The sequence below is a fragment of the Salminus brasiliensis genome, chromosome 7 (assembly GCF_030463535.1).
Source record: "Salminus brasiliensis chromosome 7, fSalBra1.hap2, whole genome shotgun sequence".
Lineage (NCBI taxonomy): Eukaryota > Metazoa > Chordata > Actinopteri > Characiformes > Bryconidae > Salminus > Salminus brasiliensis.
In genome coordinates, this window is record NC_132884.1 from 23106995 (window position 1) to 23112994 (window position 6000).

The following is a 6000-nucleotide window of genomic DNA, read 5'->3' on the forward strand; positions in this document are numbered from 1 at the left end:
AAACCAGCCAAGATCTGTTGTATTAGGTTCCAATGTGGACGCTTCGTTACCAACATCAGCAGGATCTAAGGTACTTATCAAAAGCATGAAACTTGGAAGCGGATGAGATGCCACTACAAATGTTCATTAGGATCTGAATCACCCGAATACTGCAAATTACAAAGATTTCTAGAATGAATTCTTAATAGTGTTCAGCTGTGAGCGTCTAGTGCTGCAAAAATGACTCCAAACCTCAGGCCCACATAAAATCAACACTGTGCTGTCCACCCACTGCCAGTTCACTTGAGCACAGGCTGGAATGCTCCAGCTTTGTGTTCCACCAAAATCCTCTCTCTGAAATTGCTAGGTCTGCCTTTACTAGGAACATGCCTCTCAAATAATAGGCAAAACTCTCAGGCTATGTCAGATCACGGATCTGGTTTTACATCTGGGTTGATCGTTTTCTGTACTTAGTGTGGGGTAGTCTGGATTAAGTAATTGATTTTCTGTAGCCGCTTCTATAAACAGTGACCGTCTTATTGCTATCTAATCCCAGGCTTCACAACAGTCCCAGTAGACACACCCGTTTCTCAGGGAGGGATAAATGGATTTGCTTATTCTCAGGTGTTTCTCCAAAACCTCAGAATCGCTGTTTGTAAGAGCCTCCACACTCTATAATCAAAGTTCACTCTTAATCTTCGCTTTCCATCCTCCACGGCAGATGGAGCACTGAGCCCCCTGAATGCTAACCTAATCTAACATCCGTCATGGGTGGCTGGAGCTTAGATGTGCTTGTCATTGCTTTGAATGAAAAACAGACCTGGTTCTTCCAAAAAAGAAAAAACTTGATGGAATGCACAAAGCTTTTCAGGAACATACATCATCAGGTGCCATGAAGTCACTGGAATCACTGGAGCCCATCTTCTGGCCAAATGTCCAAATATCATCGGGTGCTTGAGTGTCTATGTAGGCTAGAATTCAAGGGTGAGCCTGAATAGTGGTCAGCACTGTAGTCCAGAGGATCTAAGCGCTGCTCCTGGAGTCCTCTTTGTCTCGTACAGATATGTCCATCAGCTCCAGCAGACCTAATTTTGGTATTGAGTTTTAGCAGTTCAGTTAAAGCAGAAAAACCCTTAACCTGCACTTAATAAAAACAAAGATGCAAAAAGGTTTCTATGGAACAATGTCATGGAAGAACCGCCTTTGCTTCACTAAGGAACCTTGCATTAAATGGATCTTTTACCATTTAAACCATTTAAAGCAGGGGTGGGCAACGATGCCAGAGTCCATCACGATATGGTGATTTCCCTGCTCCAATAGACCTACCAAACCTGGCAATTAACAGGTGAGTTGAATCCCTTCTGCAGATCAATTTTAAGACTTTTTCAGCATTTGGTTATTTATAGAACCCTTCAGTGGATGGGTCCTTTAAGACCCTTAGAGTGAATGGTTCTTTAATGAACCCTTCAGTGGATGGTTCTTTAAAGAATCTTTCAGTGGATAGTTCTTTAAAGAATCTTTCAGCGGATGGTTCTTTAAAGACCCCTTCAGTGGATGGTTCTTATAAGACCCTTTCAGTCGATGGTTCATTTAAGAACATTTTAGTGGATGGTCTTTAAAAAGCCATGTGTTGATGTTTCTTCTAAGACATTTTATGTCTATGGTTTTTCAAAGAACCATTCAGTGGATGGTTCTCCTAAGACCCTTTCATCCTTGCTTCTTTTAAGACAGTTTCAGTGGATAATATTTTAAAAGAACCCATCAGCAGATGTGTTTAAGACCCTTTCAGTGGATGGTTCTTTAAAAGAGCCCTTCAGTGGATGGTTCTTTAAAAAATCTTTTAATGGATGGTTCTTTAAAGAATCTTTCAGTGGATGGTTCTTTAACAAATCTTTCAGTGGATGGTTCTTTAAAGAATCTTTTAGCAAATGGTTCTTTAAAGAATCTTTCAGTGGATAGTTCTTTAAAATAGCCCTTCAATGGATGGTTCTTTAAAGAATCTTTTAGTAAATGGTTCTTTAAAGAATCTTTTAGTAAATGGTTCTTTAAAGAATCTTTCAGCAGATGATTCTTTAATAGAGCCCTTCAGTGGATAGTTCTTTAAAGAATCTTTTAGTGGATGGTTCTTTAACAAATCTTTCAGTGGATGGTTCTTTAAAGAATCTTTTAGCAAATGGTTCTTTAAAGAATCTTTCAGTGGATGGTTCTTTAACAAATCTTTCAGTGGATGGTTCTTTAAAGAATCTTTTAGCAAATGGTTCTTTAAAGAATCTTTCAGTGGATAGTTCTTTAAAATAGCCCTTCAATGGATGGTTCTTTAAAGAATCTTTTAGTAAATGGTTCTTTAAAGAATCTTTTAGTAAATGGTTCTTTAAAGAATCTTTCAGCAGATGATTCTTTAATAGAGCCCTTCAGTGGATAGTTCTTTAAAGAATCTTTCAGTGGATGGTTCTTTAACAAATCTTTCAGTGGATGGTTCTTTAAAGAATCTTTTAGCAAATGGTTCTTTAAAGAATCTTTCAGTGGATGGTTCTTTAAAATAGCCCTTCAATGGATGGTTCTTTAAAGAATCTTTTAGTAAATGGTTCTTTAAAGAATCTTTTAGTAAATGGTTCTTTAAAGAATCTTTCAGCAGATGGTTCTTTAAAGAATCTTTCAGCAGATGGTTCTTTAAAGAATCTTTTAGTAAATGGTTCTTTAAAGAATCTTTTAGTAAATGGTTCTTTAAAGAATCTTTCAGCAGGTTGTTCTTTAAAATAGCCCTTCAGTGGATGGTTCTTTAAAGAATCGTTTGGTGCATGTTCTTTAAAGAACCCTTCAGTGGGTGAATCTGTTAAGATGCTTTTAGTGGATCCTTTTTGCAGATTATTTGTGTGGGAGTTTCTTAAAGGAGCTCTTCAGTGGATGGTTCTTTAAAGATTCTTTTAGTTTTAGATGGTTCTTTTTAAGGTTCTTCCACTGGATTTTCTCAAATAATATTCAGAGGATGGATCTTTTTCATAAGACCCTTTGAAAGTTTTGCTTTCTAAATATTTCAGTGAATGGTTCTAGTTCTTTCAAGAACCCTTCAGTGGGTGTTTTTACAAGGACGTGTCCGTGGGTGATTCTTTAAAGAGCCATGAAGAGACGAACCCTTTTAAAGTTAACCCAAAAACTTCTCTACCCAAGAAAGCCCTAGAACCGTACCCTCAACCCAAGAACTTTAGGAAACCTTAGGAAGCTGTTTTGCTAAGAGTCCGTGATCGACAGTCGAACTTCGGGGGAAGCATTGGAGACCACTGGCTTGGCCAACGACACCTGCAACATGCGCAACGTTAGTCTCCCTCCTAGAGCAGCCGAGCCATCATCAGCCCACACGAACCACCACGAACCTCCATGTCCAGGCATGGAGACCCCGCTGGAGCGATGCTGGCATGGCAGTTCATGATTGCCACAGCGAAGCTCACCAAAGTGGGAAAGTGCACCTACCGCATGGAGCAGGCTGCTCATCCTGAGACCCGAATGCGCAAGGTCACCACGCCGCTTCTCCTTCGCCTCGTCGAAGAGAAATCCTCCGCAGAAACAGACTGCTGGCGCTCCGCGGCTCGAACACGACCCGACCCTCTCCCGCATGTGTCGTAAGAGCTCCGCACTGATGCACACGAACCGCTCGCTCGGTTTAATGGCAGCAAGCCGCGCGTGCACTGCTGCTCCACGCACACACGCATACGCACGCACGCTCTCTCTCTCTCTCTCTCTCTCTCTCTCTCTCTCTCTCTCTCCCTCACACACACACACAAACACATTCACTCCCTCCACAGCGATCACACAAGTTGTGCGCAATGCACAATCCGAGGTTTTACGCCAGTAATGCACGGGCCTGCTTCACCCCCTGTGACAGAGCAACACGTCTCTCTCTCTGTCAGAAGAATCCCTAAGCGCCAGTGATGGATGAGTAAGTTTTAGAGTCTGTGCTGCCAGACCCCGAGAACAGAACAGGGGGGGGATGCAGGTGGGACCTGATTTTCAGCAGCAATAACAAGGGCACCAAGCACGGGCAGGTGGAAGCTGAGGAGTATTTTGAGTAAGAGAAGTATTCCCCACACTCTTAGAAGAGTTCCACAAAGGGGTTCCTGGGACGATATGCCATGGAGAACCACCTTTGGTTCCTTACAGACCCATATTCAAACACAGCTTTGGGAGTATGTGCCTTCACATAATGTAATTGCTCCAGTCTAATGTAAAGGTTCTTCCTAGAACCTTTACCCTACATGGAGGTTTGTTTAAAGGTTCTTACAAGGCAACACTGAACTCCTAATAGAAAGAAGACAGAACTCAAAATTGTGTCTTAAATGTCTTAAAGGTTCTTCACACTTACACAGTTCGTTTACAAAAATGGCCCTCTATAGAACAAGCCATTGAAAAATGTATGAAAGGAACTGGCCCCTATATGGCACTTCTCCAAAGCAGCCGATTTGGCACCAGGGTTGAAATGCTTTACGTTGTCCAGCTTGAATTTGGGTCCATCATTGTATACTGTATAAAATAGTTTCAGCTTTATTTAAAAACACAAGTTTAAAAGCTGCCTTAAAGTTTAAAGTCAAGTCAAGTCAGATTTATTTGTATAGTGCTTTTTACAACTGTTGTCACAAAGCAGCTTTACATAACTAGTAATTAATAAAAGACAGAGACAAAGATGAAAGGAGAATTTGGAATTACTATATATACTATATACAATGACTTTATGTCTAGTTTAACTTTAGGCTCCTCTCTGCAAGCTGATTTGACTATATTCTCTACACTGTACACTGTAGAAAATGTAGCAAAAAGCAATTGGGCCTTTTCAACTAAAAATGAATTCTATTAAAATTTAGTTGAATAAAGCCACTATATATATATATATATATATATATATATATATATATATATATATAGTCAGCTAAATACCATAAATGTAATATATATATATATATATTACATTTATGGTATTTAGCTGACGCTCTTATCCAGAGCGACTTAGAAGGTGACTCGTATTACACAGGTGGGCCACTGTAGTGTTAGGAGTCTTGCCCAGGGACTCTTATCGGTGCAGCGCAGCATAGTCACCCAGACTGGGAATCGAACCCTGGTCTCCCACGTGGTGTAATAGCTTACTGGCAGCTAGTGGTTTCATCTGTTGCACCACACCAACCACTACATATATATATATTGTTGTTTCAACTTAGCAATTATTAGTTTAAAATACTGATGACTTCCTAACTTGGGTTTTGTTCATTTGTTCCAATTATTTGCTTAGGAAGTTTTGATGATTATGTAAAAGCATTTAGTGTTTTAAATGATTATTTAGAGATAAAACAACAAACACCACTTCTGAAGTGGATCAACTTAACTACACTTAACTACACACACACATGTTCAGGGAACAGAGGTCCCTCATTGTAAAAATACTATGTGCAATACCCCCCCCCCCCACACACACACACACACGTGCAATTAACATCATTTGCAATAACCTGTATGTAATATTGCTATTGTAAATTATTTATCTATCTATTTTGAGTGTCTTGCTATCCCTTGCTGCTGTGACACTGAGAATTTCCCTGTGTGGGACTAATAAAGGATTATCATATCTTATCTTATCTCTTATGTTGAATATGACAATGGATTCGACAAAAAGGTCATTTGACACATTCCAGATTTCCACTTCATAAACTCATTTAAACGTTGTAGGGCTGAGAACTCATAAACATACAAAACTACATTTTTTTTAGTTAAATTATTAAAAAAAAATTTTTTTATCATGATTTCTTGACGCTGACCCCTTAAAACATACCCTTCTCAACATTGGGGGTCAATTCCAGGAAATAAGTCTTGGTTCTTCTGAAAATGTATTCCTCATGATCTTAGAAAATGTCTGATTTTGAGTTCCTGCCAGTGGTTCTTTCTCGTGATCTTTTTATGTTTTTCCTTTGGAATTTTGGCTCATTTCAGTGGTTCTTCCTCCAGTTATGAGGAAATCTTTTATTTTTGAGAGAAGGGAGT

At 39.5% G+C, this 6000-nt stretch overlaps 1 protein-coding gene across 1 annotated transcript in view; it reads right to left on the reverse strand.

Annotated features, from left to right (window-relative positions):
* lrrc7 (leucine rich repeat containing 7) overlaps nucleotides 1–3835 on the reverse strand; it is a 154517-nt gene extending 150682 nt beyond the window's left edge. Inside the window, exon 1 of the mRNA XM_072684202.1 lies at nucleotides 3448–3835. The gene's annotated coding sequence lies outside the window, so the exon portion shown is untranslated. The remainder of the gene's footprint in view (nucleotides 1–3447) is intronic.
* Between the last annotated feature and the right edge of the window lie 2165 nt (nucleotides 3836–6000).